Source organism: Manduca sexta, chromosome 16 (genome assembly GCF_014839805.1).
Source record: "Manduca sexta isolate Smith_Timp_Sample1 chromosome 16, JHU_Msex_v1.0, whole genome shotgun sequence".
Taxonomy (NCBI): domain Eukaryota; kingdom Metazoa; phylum Arthropoda; class Insecta; order Lepidoptera; family Sphingidae; genus Manduca; species Manduca sexta.
The window spans coordinates 2,778,436-2,793,256 of NC_051130.1; positions in this window are offsets into that span (position 1 = coordinate 2,778,436).

The window sequence follows — 14,821 nt, forward strand, 5'->3', positions numbered from 1 at the left end:
AAATAAGAAGAAGAACTATAACAAATTTATTATTTACGGTTGGTAAAATAACCGTGTTGTATTTATATACCTACTATACTCCGTACCTATAATTTTTTTGGGGCTATCGGTGCGCGAGTGCGTCTCGTACTTGCCCGGTTTCTAACACGATGAAGGGACTACACCCCTGATTTTAATTCAATAACTACGATTTCATATCTCTTTTTATTTCATTTGTTTTTATTTCTAAGCACTATATTAGTATCTTTATTAATTAAAATATGACACCAATGTTTTATTCTTTCGGTTTTCATGTTCTAAAGACCTAAAAAAAGTGTCATATGATCAACTGTTATTAAAGTTGAAACATAATATTTGTTTATGTTTTTTTCTGTGTTTTTGTACCTTTGATATACGAGTTAATTATTCTATTCGACATATTTATATTATTATTTTATTCTATTGGTTTGAAATCGGGTTATTACAATTCAAGTGTTGTTTTTTACGTTTTTAAATATCTACTTATAAATCTATCTACTAATATTTTTTATACATGTGGTTTTCCTCTGGCCAAGTTTAAACGATAAGGTAAGTTGATCGTCGCGTAGTAAAATATCAAAGGATCATGGAAACCGAACTTTTCTCCTCAACTGTACTTATGGCGAGGAATAAAAAATTCCAACCGAGCAGCAGTAATGACAGGTTTCCATCGGCATGCGTTACGTATAATCAGCCTTATTTATATTTTAGTAACGATATATGAATGTTAGCGATTTTCTTATATCACGCCTTTATTCTTGAAGGGTTAGGCAGGGACATAATTAGTCTGCCTCGATGGCATAGTTGTACTACATGCAGGGTACAGCAGTGCCCTGAGGGCAAAGTGAAATTTGGTTATTTTTGCTCAGTATCTGCCCGGAGTCTAAAATTACTGCTCGATATGGCGATAGGCTCGCCGCTATCACATCATGGCATAGAGCACACTTGGCGAAAAGTGGGTGCCCTGGTTGCGCCTCTACAAACCTCTTCGGGGATAAATGCGTGACGTGTGTACTTAGTCAGCGAGACCAATGATTAACACTAAAGCTTCGTTTGAACTACGCTAGTATTTTGGTCGAATAGAGTAACTTTTGAGCGGCGATAGCCTAGTTGGGTGTGGAACGGACTGCTGAGACATATTTCCGCAGGTTCAAATCAAAAAGCAAACACCTCCGATTTCTTTAAAAAATATGTGTGTATTCGTATATAAGTTATTCAGAAAATCAATCATTGACATAACCGCGTAAACGTATGGGATTCCTATTGAAATAATATATAATTGTCATTCTACGAATCAACATCGTAATATAGTCATTAGTCATTAGCACTTTGTAAACAATTTTTGATATTTACATCCATACGTCAATAGAAACTATAATGTATTAATAGTTATACAGTCTAGGAAAACCTACAACTCATTTTCCTGTAGCTTTATATATATTAACGTCATAGTTAATTCATAAATCTATAATACTATATTTGAACTAATTTCTACCTTATTTACCATATAATATTGCATTATATTGCAATATAATATTGCATTATTTACTTTAAAATCTTCATTACAACATAGTATCAAGATTTAGATAAATGCTAGCATGTCTAGACATAAATATAAACACTAAAGTATTCTAATAAAGTGCTTTAATCGCAATGTCTAGCGTGAAATTAGACAAAATAATATATAATCATGCAATTTGCGCCCATAAAGTATACCACTCCCAACAAGTGTCATTGAAAAGTGTTAAGGCGCTGAACTATAGATTATTTATTTATGTATTTTTATTGCTTTGAATGACAAGAAGAGTTTGCCGTTCGCCTGATGGTAAGTGATACGACCGCCCTTAAACAGTAAAAATAATATCCAACATCTTGAATTACAAAGTATTATTCTACTGCGCTCGCCATCCTGAGACATGAAATGTTAAGTCTTATTATGTCCAGTAGTTACACTGGCTACAATGTTCTTCAAATTGGAACACAACATTGACTACACACTGGAACTTGGCGGTAGAAATAGACATTACGATGGTACCTACCCAGGCGGACTCTCACATATAAAATACCTACCACCAGTTATTTTCCTGTACGGCTCTCTATACAACAGAAATTACAACAATGCAAACGTCCGCATTCACAAATAATAGAATGAGAACACACGGTGCGCCCGAACGTGTAGTGTCGACAATTTCATGGTTTAAAAATGTAATAAAAATCCTTTATTTCCCATGGGAGTAAATTAACAGAATAAAAGTAGCTTATATGTTAATCCAGGGCGAGGTGTAGGTACTCGTGATTTAAATTTCATCCATATCCGTTCAGTTGTAACTGCGTTTACTTCTATAATAATAATAATATCAGCCCCGTATTATATACTTGCCCACTGCTGAGCACGGGCCTCCTTTACTACTGAGTGGGATTAGGCCTTAGTCCACCACGCTGGCATAGTGCGGATTGGTAGACTTCACACACCTTCGAAATTCCTATAGAGAACTTCTCAGATGTGCAGGTTTCCTCACGATGTTTTCCTTCACCGTTGAAGCGAACGATAAATTCACAAAGAATACACATATGATTTTTTAGAAAAGTCAGAGGTGTGTGCCCTTGATATTTGAACCTGCGGACATTCGTCTTGGCAGTCCGTTCCACACCCAACTAGGCTATCGCCGCTTCTAACAAACATAAAAATGTCAAGCTATTTTCACAAACTTTCGCATTTTTATCAGTAAAGTTATATATAAATAGAGGGGGAAGAAAAAAATAAAAGACAAAATATAAGAAAGAACGCTCGAAATTTAAAAACATCAACAACCACCACGGGCCTCCTCTACTACTGAGAGGGATTAGGCCTTAGTCCACCACGCTGGCTTAGTGCGGATTGGTAGACTTCACAAACCCTCAAATTTCTTACAGAGAACTCCTCAGGTATACACATTTTCTCACGATATTTTCCTTCACCATTACAACAAGCGATAATTCACAAATTATACACAAATAACTTTTTAGAAAAGTCAGAGCTGCCTTAGGTTTTGAATCTGCAGACATTCATCTCGGCAGTCCATTCCACTCCCAACTAGGCTATTCACGTTAATGTAAAAAATATAGACAATATAAAAATAATATTCCAACAGCAAAGGATTACTAGCCTTATGTAGTTCAGAATATAGTAAATAACTTTTCTGTAACCAAAGCGTTCCAAGAAATTCACAATAGCATATAGAAAATGAGTTATAACATCATGAGTTGGATGTATGGCGTTCTTGACATAGTTTCATACCATATTGTAGTCGAATACCACAAACTTACTCCGAACGGAGAGTTCTGTATACCTACTTTGTATCTTAACGGCTTCTAAAGAAGGAGGTTATTCAATTCCTTGTTTTTGTTTACGAGTATTATGCTCATTCAGATTTCGTAATGAATATTCTTATAAAAAAGTACTTTAACTAACTAAGCTAATGGTCCACTAAATTTTAGAATCTTCGCAGAATCCGGTCTATAGAAAATTTGACTTGATTTAATTGCAACATATCATTATATATTGTTTTAAAACCTATAATAAAACATAGAGTTTTTGCATTACTTTAAAAAAACATGTATGGTGGGCCATGTTAGGAACTGGGCTATCTTCGGTCACACTACGTTACTATATATAATTAACTATATTCAGCTATCTAAAAACAACATACTAAAATATATATTACCATAATTAGATGAGAACGTGTAATCGTACGAATAACAGGAAATTTGAAAGTAATCAAGCACTTTTAATTCCACGTAGGTATTAACTGTTGCGCTCGTTTCCTGTGGTCAGAGATTATTGGAGGTTAAAACGCAATTTCGTGTGATTCATTTCCACTTAATTATTCAAATAGATTACAAGCTTATTTTTCTGTCACCGCAATTTCATATATTTTGCGAATGACTTCGTAATAAGTCTTCAAACTTACGAGACCCTAGAAACTTTCTCTTTCCTCATAAATAACAATGGTTAACAGTAAGCACGTCCCTAAAACTGCATTCATTCGAAATGCAATTATAAATCTGGTGAATAAAGTTAAATATCCATCCACAGAGTTTTCTGCATTCACATCGATTTCGAAGAAGCGATGGCTGATTCACATTTGGTGCATGACGTTTTTTCATTTTATCCTGTTGGGTCAGGGCCATTTGGGTACAGAGATATTAAATTACGTAGTAAACTCAAGGTTGTTCTGGAAATCAGGAACAACAATACCATTACTCTGTAAACAAATATGTAATAACTAACCTTGTACTTTTGCGCTTGATTCTAACTATTTCGCGTCTGAAGAAAACAGGGGCATAGTTATGCGTCCAAGGTTCGTCAAAGTTATTTTTAAATTCATTGCAATTCAGGGCAAAGACGTTGCCATATGGAGCACAAATCCAATCCAGGGCAACTTGCATATGTTTTAAATCCAGAGAGATGTCAATACGCTCAACAGTCTACATTTAAAGTTCATTGCATTTATTTAGCAATATCTAATAATACCCAGCTATTTAGTATTAGTAATAGCAACAAATATAATCGTAATTACTCAGAGTTATTTAAGCGTGACATCCGCGTGAGGAATCATCTCTGATGATACATAAGCCCTCCGGCGCCCTATGACTGTTTTCTTCAATGAAACTAAAAGCAGATTTGCGGTTGAAATCATTGACGCTTGGTATTACGTCTTATTGATGAACTTTGATTTCGATGTTGATGATGACAGCATTGTTATTAGCAAAATAAAATTTACTGTCTTGAAATCGATTAATTGTTGTAATAGATGTAGTAAAATTCTCGTAGTCTCAGCAGCAGTAATACGAATAGTTTTAAGGCGCTATTTAACCAAAAATGACATTGAAATGCCTGACAACGGCATTATATTATTAGTTTATAACGCGGTTTAATATTAGATGCTCTCTGTGATGTGTCGGGTGATGACCGCATATCATACCATGCATTTATATTGAATGCATGACGTTCCGAGTTGACTACCTGATGTAAATAGTGCTGTGTACTAGATGTGGTTTTGCTTAAGCCTTTATCAAGTCGTCAGTTTAATTTTGTTACGTTTCCATCCACTGTTTACGTGTTGGTTAACATGGCGCCCAGAATAACCTGTTTGATTCGTCAATCAGTCGTAAAAATATCTGCTATGTATATTACATAATGTTTCTTGATTATTATTGTAATAGATATATAATTTACATATTGATAGGATGTTAATTTGCTATTTTGTTATGTATATTAACATGATTTCATATGTTTTTGGAACGCTTTGAGTTTGCCTTATAAGGTACATATATTATGTGGCACTAAGTTTCTATTAGATAAGTTTGTAGTAAACACAGACTAAATATAATACTTATATCAGGTCTTTTTCCCACTGCCACTTGATCCCTATCATAATGAGGTTTAAATACGTAAAAAATGCTTGCAGAAATTTATGAAGCGAGCACTATTTAAGCACGTAAATGAATCTCTTAAAATTAGTTATCAGATGATTTTTTTTGTTTTTCTAAACATCAGGAGGCTTATATAAAAGACTAATTTGGAAAATCAACGGAAAAAGATGGAATTCATTAGAAATTTTTATATGTAATATTTTTTCGTACACATTAATCTCTAATCTATGTGGAAAACTAATTTTACCCCGCCTTCAAAATGTTATCAAAACAAACAATACAAGTAAATACAAACATCTTTATTAATCTTAAATTGCACAACAGCCTTATAATTTAAACGTCAGCACACTTTTACGATCCTATAATTAGGTTCACTTTCACCCCTACCCTAGGTTAGGAACCCAATACAGGAACAATTTTGTTCCTTGACCTCCTTACAAATACTTAATTAATATAATTAGTTACAAGTCGAAACGATTTAATCAGAAGCCGAACGTTGAATCATTCAGCTGATTTCGTCTGTAAAACCCAAATGAAGAGACCATTCATATGGATAAGATAATTATCAGAAGATAGCAATGACCGTAATTCCCGGCCAATTTTATGTCGCGTCTGCAAAAACTGGTTTTTGGGAATAAGTATTGGCACAATTTAAAATGTACGATACAATTTATTGCATCAAGTTTTACGTAACACAGAACACGCGCAACGCGGCAATTTAATACTTTTCGATTCCTGACAAAATTTTGATAATATATAAACTCTATTTGTTACAGATAATAAACCGTAATATTTGTCAGTAATCTGATTTCTAATACAATGAGTGCCTTTGTCATGATATGTCAATGAACATATAATTCTACGATATTATTCTACGTATAGATTAGTTTGTTATTGTATCTGCGAATTTTAGTTTGAGATATTCATGAATGCTGTTTGGCAAGTATCATGTTTTTTGTAAATATCCGGTAGATTTATACCTTACAATTAAAGTTTTTGTAATTAAGGGTTCTTCACTAAAATCTAATACTCTAGTATAATTTAGTGACTAGTGAATTTATGAAATAGTTATTTAGATTTTAAATCAAATATGCACAATACATAGGGATTATTCATATTAATATTGATTAAAGATAATAATAAAGAAGTGGTTAGTATTCCTCTTTCATAATATCCTAACTATCTAAGTCCCAGAGAACAGGCGTTCGCAGTTCGATTACACCGTTAGATCCTAGGTTCAAATCCGGAATCGAGTGATATTGGGTTTTTCAGCTCAATCAGCCCGAAGTATAAAATTGGTACCCGATATATTGATAGATTCGCTTCATATCACATCATGTGACGGACACACATGGCGAAACGTCGGTGCCATGGTTGCACCTTTCCCATCCTACCTACTCCATCGGGGAATCGGGCGGGATGTCTATTTGTTATATTTTAGATAAATTATGCAGTTGATTTAATATATTCTAACTTGGGATGACCAAAGCAGTGCCGTGTCACGTTGCTTATAGAAAGGCGTAGTGCATACTATTAAACGAGCTAGTTACTTTCCATTAACGGATATTATACAAAAATTGATTCTCTTAGAAACCATTGGAAATGACTCAAGATTTACGATAAGTGTTTTGTTATGTACATCATTATCTCATAAAATGTTGGTATCATTAAACATTGGATGTGGTTGTCCTTCTTTTTCCTCGTATTAGTTAAATATTTACTATAAACATGCAGAAATATTGTAAAGACGAAGAACTTATAAGCAGTTGCTTTTCATAAGATCGTGATTGAAGGAGACTAAAGAATTCCACCAACTTTTGAATCCTGGGTATCTGGCAACGCTATTTATTCAAGTGGTTATCTATTGCTCTCAGGTTACCTACCTATACATTTAACTATTTAAATAAGCAATTATGCTGCAGTCTAATCACCATACAAATAAGTACTTGTATCATTTAAATAGGTATAATTCTAGAGACCGTCAATCAATGGTTTCTGGTTTAAATTAAATTACACTATACTTAACATGCGTCCTATGTTTATCCCATGGTATTGGCTGTGGGGTGCTAATGCCACTTCTTTGGAAGAAGAGCGCTGGTCACCGGAAAAAAATGAAATAAAGATATTTTAAACCATTTAAACCATTTATTTCTCTACACACACATAAATACAACAAAAAAGTATAAAGAAAAGAAAACACAGTGTTTAGATTCTAATAAAGTCAAATGGTCACTAGGTCTTTAAAAATAAAAAAAACTCCATCTAACTCTGTTTATTCTATTTATTGTATGGTCGAAACAAAACACATTTTCTTCTATGTTTAAAATTTTGAATTAGTATGAATTCCTGACCGCCTGCTTAATTTCAACCCAGTTTAAAACCGTACCAAGCATTCGTGTTAAAAAAATCTAATTATTACCCTATCTGTGAGACCAAAATCTCCCGTTCTATAGCCAATATACTACATTAGACCAAAAAAGGTACAAACAAGGATAAATAAATGCAAAAACTATTTTTATCTATTACAGCCAATTTAACGTAGAGTTCGATGTGGTCATTCTTGTAATTAAAGAAATCTAATACCAACATAGTTATAAGGAAAATACTAAATTTACATATTAATTTAAACACACGTGTTATTTTATTGATGCAATTAATTTCTAAGAAACTAATGTTATCATACTTTCATAAGCACATGATGCAAAGATATATGAGTTGTCTGATTAGAAAATAAAAACCCTTACCATGTTGTAGTATATGGAAATAATTTCTATTACTGACAACGGTCACTTTTAAAACGCAAGAAAGCGGAAGTGGCAACCCTAAATTAGTTTTTTTTATTATCCTGGTCATACTATAGAAATGAGTGATTCCTTTTATATTATAAGGTGGCGTTTGCTCAAGACTGTCTGCATTAAGGTATCATTAGGAGATAAGTCATCTGTTAGGAATAAGATAGCTTTCTATTATGATGATTTCTTACGTTTACGCGAATGTTAGACATTAAAATTAAACTATTTTTCGGATGAACAACACCTCATTCCCCCCCGTAACCATGAAGGCTGCAAAGTCTTCGAAACGTGAAAACTAAAATATAAAAAACCGCGATAGAATCCGTAAAGTAGTTTAATTTTGATAGCTTTCTATAATTAAAAGAATTTGCAGAGTTAGAGTAGTTTCATAGATCTATTTTGACATACGAGACTAACCCCATCACATTCACCACTGCTACCCCTGCAAGGCAGAATCGGCAGTAGCATTTTGAACCGCCTTATAAAAGGAGGAGGTTCTCAATTCGTCTATATTTTCTTATGTTTGTTACCTCAGAACTTTTGACCGGGTGAACTAATTTTGATGATTTTTTTCTTTGAAAGCTTATGCTTTCCGTGTGGCCCCATATACATTTCATTGTTGTTGGATCCTTGACTTCGGAGATACATCAGAAAAATCTTAAAATTATGTCGTTAACTATTATGTCCTGAACCTATATATGTCGTTCATGTATTTATCTAGCGTAACTAGCAATTTTATTTAGTCACCGACTCTATAATTGGTAACCAGTATAGGTAATATTAATTTTTTTTTTGTTTTTTTTTTGTGGTTGTTAAAGGCGGTATAATTTTTTTGCCTTCCTCATATGGAGAAGAATTGATAGTTAAGAAAGAAAACACTAGCTGTAACACAGTTTTGTAGGCTTAGAAGTCAGGGGGCCTTTATTTGTATTATTAAAACTCGTGGGAAAATAAATAAATATATTATTATTATTTTAAGCAAAATAAGCATCCGTTGATGTTTTCCTAAACAACAAACTTATTATAATCAATAATATATTCCATAATTAAAAATAAGAAGAGGTCAACAAACCAAATTTTGATAAGTCTATCCGGTCTTATAAATAAGGTAAAAAAATATTTGTTTTATCAAATTATACAAAAACTACACCAAATTATTATTTCGTCAATTAAAACCTGATTATATCATTGATAACAAGTTTTTCCCTATTCAAGAATTGTTTTAAGTATTGACGAATGTATTTCCTTTGCAGACGGTTATCAAATACTGTTTAATTATGAATGAATAATTAGTTTATGTTTACGCGGCTTATGCGGTTTTTTGTATTTTAATTTTCTGTAGAGTTTACGAAGATTTTTTTTAATACTGGCGTGGTAAAGAGACCCCACCTGCACCTGATAGTAAGTGGAGTGGGATCTAATAGAATGTCGACTGACGAGAGATGATTACCTATTGCAGTCGAGACAATTATGCTGGCCTGTTTGATCGGGATATACACAGGCTAATCACGGCACGCAACACACTTACGTGGACCACTATGGCGAGTTTTAACACCTTATGTACCGTGGTCGCTATCCGGGCGGATATAAAATATATTCTACCAACAGTAAGACTTCCGTCTTCATGGTCACAGGTTAATAGTCCACCTCCGGACCATGAATGCTGCAGTCTTCAAACGCCGGAGGAAATTACAATATAAAATACCGCGATAAAAATCCAAAAACTAGTTTTACCTCGACGAATAATTAGTGTAAATATAATATTTGTGGTTTCCTTTAAATTCGGAGAACGGACAAAACTGAAATTATGTTTGCTCATTTAACGAAATACACAGGACTTTTTAGAAAGAAGAATTTTATGATTACAAAATAATAGTGGTTTTAAAAAATGCCAGTTGTCTCGTGAACTAATAAAATAATTGTAAATCATGAATCAGTTCACAAACATATATCCTCCATTTTTTCATACTGGTATTCATCTTTATTCTAGAAGTCGCTAAATTTAGTTTTTTTTTATTATTCTCTGAGGGTGGCTCACAGCTTTTAAAGACCAATAAATATAGCACGAAAAGAATACAATAGATAAGCGAATTATGAACCCCCGCAAATAGTTTTTAAAATAACTTTATCTTATCATCATGAAATCTTAAAAATATGTTAAAAAAGTTTACTAAGTTACGTAATTAAACTTAGGTTTTCGTTATCTTATTCCAATATCAAAGACACATTTTATTCAAATGCAATTGACAACCTAAATATAGACATTTGTAGTCAACACCGGAATAAAAACCTTAAGATTTAAGATCCGATTATCGTTGGGTTCTATTAAAAGCCGTAAAGTTTTCTAAACATTCCGAGAAATGTCTAGGCGTGTTGACCTTCGGCCTTCCGTAATCATCGGAAAACCCTGGAGTGGCGTGTTTTTATTCACGTGTGGTAAATATTTGTTGTATTACATATAAAGCTGTGTAAGGAATGATGAACTATATCGCTTACTAAAGGAAATAAACGTCATTGATGAATCGCAATGACGTTAGTAAAACAATGGGTTTATGGTTATTCACAACTACCCATAAATTTGATAGTGTTTAATTAATCACTATTCGTTGCAACGAAATATGAACTATCAAAAATATTTTTTCCTGTTATTCTAACTTTATTTTTAGGTACGCATATTCGCTGCTTCTTATAGCACTCTAAACTTATGTTATTTGCAGCGACGGCCTTAAGGAGGAGGCGGAGGCGGGGCGGGGGGTGGTGGTTAGAATTACCGGGTAGGACCTTTTTAACATCTTACCTATGAAACTATTAAAATCGTGAGGCTTTTTTTGCTGCGCAAAGGCCCTTGCGTCAGTTTTTTTATTTGCTTTAATCCGGATCTTCACTTTGGTTAAGACCGCCACTGATTATTCAGAGGTAAAATTTGTAAGGGAGGATATAAAAGAGGTAACTTATAATACCACTGATACAATAATAAAAATTCTTTCATTTACAGAATGCTAAACAATTTATATATTATGAGTTTTTACAATGGAGACATAATTTCCTTTTATTCGTTCTAGTTAAAAACAACAATCACAAGTCTTAGCTTTTGCATGTGGTACTATGTCCAACATTGCCTTCACCATTGGGGATGCAGGTATTAATATACTGTGTTATATAATTAACATAGAAGTAATAGTTGTACGTGCATATTTTAAAACAACTTTCACTCTTCATTTGCAGGATTTGAGATCATACGTATTTTGGAGTGACGTAGAACCAAGTTTAGGATTTACTAATAAATAATTTTGATTAAATACGTGTAATATAATAATATCAATCCTGTATTACTGTCCCACTGTTGGGCACGGGCTCCTCTACTACTGAGAGGAATTAGGAATTAGTCCACCACGCTGGCATAGTAGGGATAGATAGGTTCACACACTCTCCAAGTTCCTATAGAGAACATTTCAGGTATGCGTTTCCTCACGATTGCCTTCACCGTTAAAGCAAGCGATATTTCACAAAGAATATACACATAATCTTAGAAAAGTCAGAGGTGTGTACCCTTGGGATTTGAACCTGCGGATATTTGTCTATGCAGTCCGTTACACACACAACTAGGCTATCGCCGCTAAATGAAATATATAGTGGAAACATTATAATTTATTGAGTATCAAAAAAGGTTATAACTTTTATTTTCTAAGGTAGAGATGAAAATGTTAATTTTAAAGTGAAAATTCAAGTTGTTAATAAAAAATCAAATGTTATAATACAATCTATCAGTGGTTCGCTTGAGACGAAGACGAGATTTTTCTATTTTATTTTTATTTCATTCGTATACGTTATCTTTGTTTTCATATTCACCCAGTTAAAGATTTTTTTGACATACATATAGCACGTGTCTTCTGCTTTTCAAACTTGACGTTAGAAGAATTATCGTATAAACAAATAGCCAAACAAAATAAATTTAATTGGATTGATTGGAGATTTTTCTAATCTGTGTACGACATATGTTTTGTTCGTGGCTCCGTCCACGTGAATATTGTCTAGATAAGTCCTACTGGTATGCTTTGAATGTGGCAAAAACGACGACACGACTCCGTAACGGTTTATTTAATTGGTTGAGATTACCACGTGACTGACGCGTTGGTCTCTTGTACATAACATCAAAATTAAAAGACATCGCCTTACGAGTTGTGTTTTTGGGACTAAGGGACTGAGCTCTTTTCCATAAGAAATGTATATAGAACTGTTTATAGATATGTTTGTAAGATAGAAATGAAAAGATTGTCACGCGGGTGAAACACGAATTAAATAGAGATAAAAATATAATATAATCATTCACTAGTATGCCGGGAAATATATTTGTGTAATGTGTAAATATAGTGAATTAACTTTCTTAAAATAACATCGAGAAGAAAAAACTGGCAATGATCCAAGAAAACGGGCTATTAATGACACCAAAATATATTTTTTTTAATCGTTTTAACATCACTACGTTGGTGGCCCTACAACTCCTTAGTTTAGTGCATTGATTCCCAAAGTGGTCCAATGGACCCCAGGGATTCACGGGAGATTCGACGGGGGTCTGCATTAGCGTGACCAAAAAGTGGGGTTTACGATTTGTCAGCGGGGGTCCACGAAAATTTATCTGGTTTGATAGTAAATAACTAAAATGTTGGCTTGACTTCGCCGATAGGCAGGTAATATTTTAAAAAGCTCGGCGACTGTTACTAGTAAAAACTTGCATATTCTGGGAAATATGGTAGAAATTTTGCTGCTGAGGGTCAACAGGCACCATCAAAATTTTGAAAGTGGTCTATGAGAAAAAAAGTTTGGGAACTTCTGGTCTAGTGGCAATGGATATGGGCTGTAAATTAGGGGTCCTAACACGGATACTACCAAAAATAATCAGAGATGTATATAGGTTTATATACATTTCTGATTATTTTTGGTTAGTTGGTTAGTCGACGACTTTAATTGATTTACCTCAAATAAACATTTTATTTGAATGTCTTTTTTGTTTGAAATAGTATTTATGAGATTTAAAATATCATAAAATTATAATTATCTTAATGTTATTTACACACTGTTTTTAATAACAATTTCATAATTTGTTTTTCTTACTGCGCCTTGTGTAAAAAGCTATAACACTAAATTATGAAACATAAAAAAACAATTTTGAAAGATATAATATGAAACCAAAAAACACTTAAAATTTAGTATTTTTGCACGTATGGTCATTATTTTACTGAACAGGATAGCGTCTAAAAATACATAGATCATGGTGAAATGCGTGAAACGCTCTAGTTTTGCTCGATTGAATACATCCAAAACCGACTTCTAATGACCACGGGCGAAGGATGCTTATTAATCATTGTTGTATATCGCACTGATTGCATCAGGGCTATTGAAGCCTTCGCATTGGTAACACAAAAAAGAATCATCAGGGAGAGTGAAGTCACTTGCCAAGCAAAACACCTTCGGTTCTAAACCTTTATCACTGAATCAGCAATATATCCTGTTTACGTTGTTTTAATTCCGATGATTGAACTTGACGCTTTTCGTCAATTCGTCATAACGATGGCCTGATGACGCTGTCACGTCCGCAGATGACCTTTGGGGAACACTATCAACATTAATGTACTATACACTGAATTAGGTGATAAATAGTGGATTGTGACCATGATTTAAGTTTTGATTGAGACATTCTATTTAAATTAATAAAGTTAATTGGATTTTTTTTATAAAATTAATATGTAATAAAAGATAAGAGAAATAAATGTATAATTTAACTGTGAGTAGTGTCTGGCATCTTGGTTATTTCTTTTTGGTTGTGAGTTAAAAAAATATCGTTCAGCGTTTATCTAGTTACTTTGTAGTGAAATTACAATAGTCTAATTAATATTTAATGAATGTTTGTGAAAATGTTCGTTAGAAGTAAACTTAAAACACTTTAACGTATATGGATGAAATTTGTCACACGGACAGAACATGTCGTGGATTATCACATAGGACTTTATACCGGTAATTTGCTTCCGAGGAAATTATTGTTTTTTTTATGAGATTTTTAAAATAGATGGCGTTGCCGTCGTACAGATGATATTATTTTAGGGCCTTTTATAGCGGCAAAGGGTTTTCACGAAGGTGAAGATGTGAGCAACACCTTTTTTTTTTTTTTTTTTTCGCGGAGAAAGTGCCTTATGACTACCGCCCAGCCTTCGGGGGGGGGGGGGGGCGACTGAGCGGTTATGTTGGGGTCACCGTGCCTTACGGCCCGGCGTTGAGCCACCCGGATTTGATCTTGACCTTCGGGTGACCACCGGGCCGAGTCCCTAACCTATATACACGCACGGCATACCAACTAAAACTCCGGGGGTCATCACAATGTGCGAGATGTGCACAACGTACACTAAGGGCGGACGGCCCCCAGCCGCCCGCCGACGACCCCCCGATGGCCCCTATTAATCGCCTTTTACGACAGGCAGGGGATACCGTGGTGGAATTCTCCAAACGCCCCCATTCCACAGGGCGGATGTGAGCAACACCTAGTATTTAGTAAAAATTCATTTTGATACACAAATAAAGTATAAATATTGTAAGTACTTATA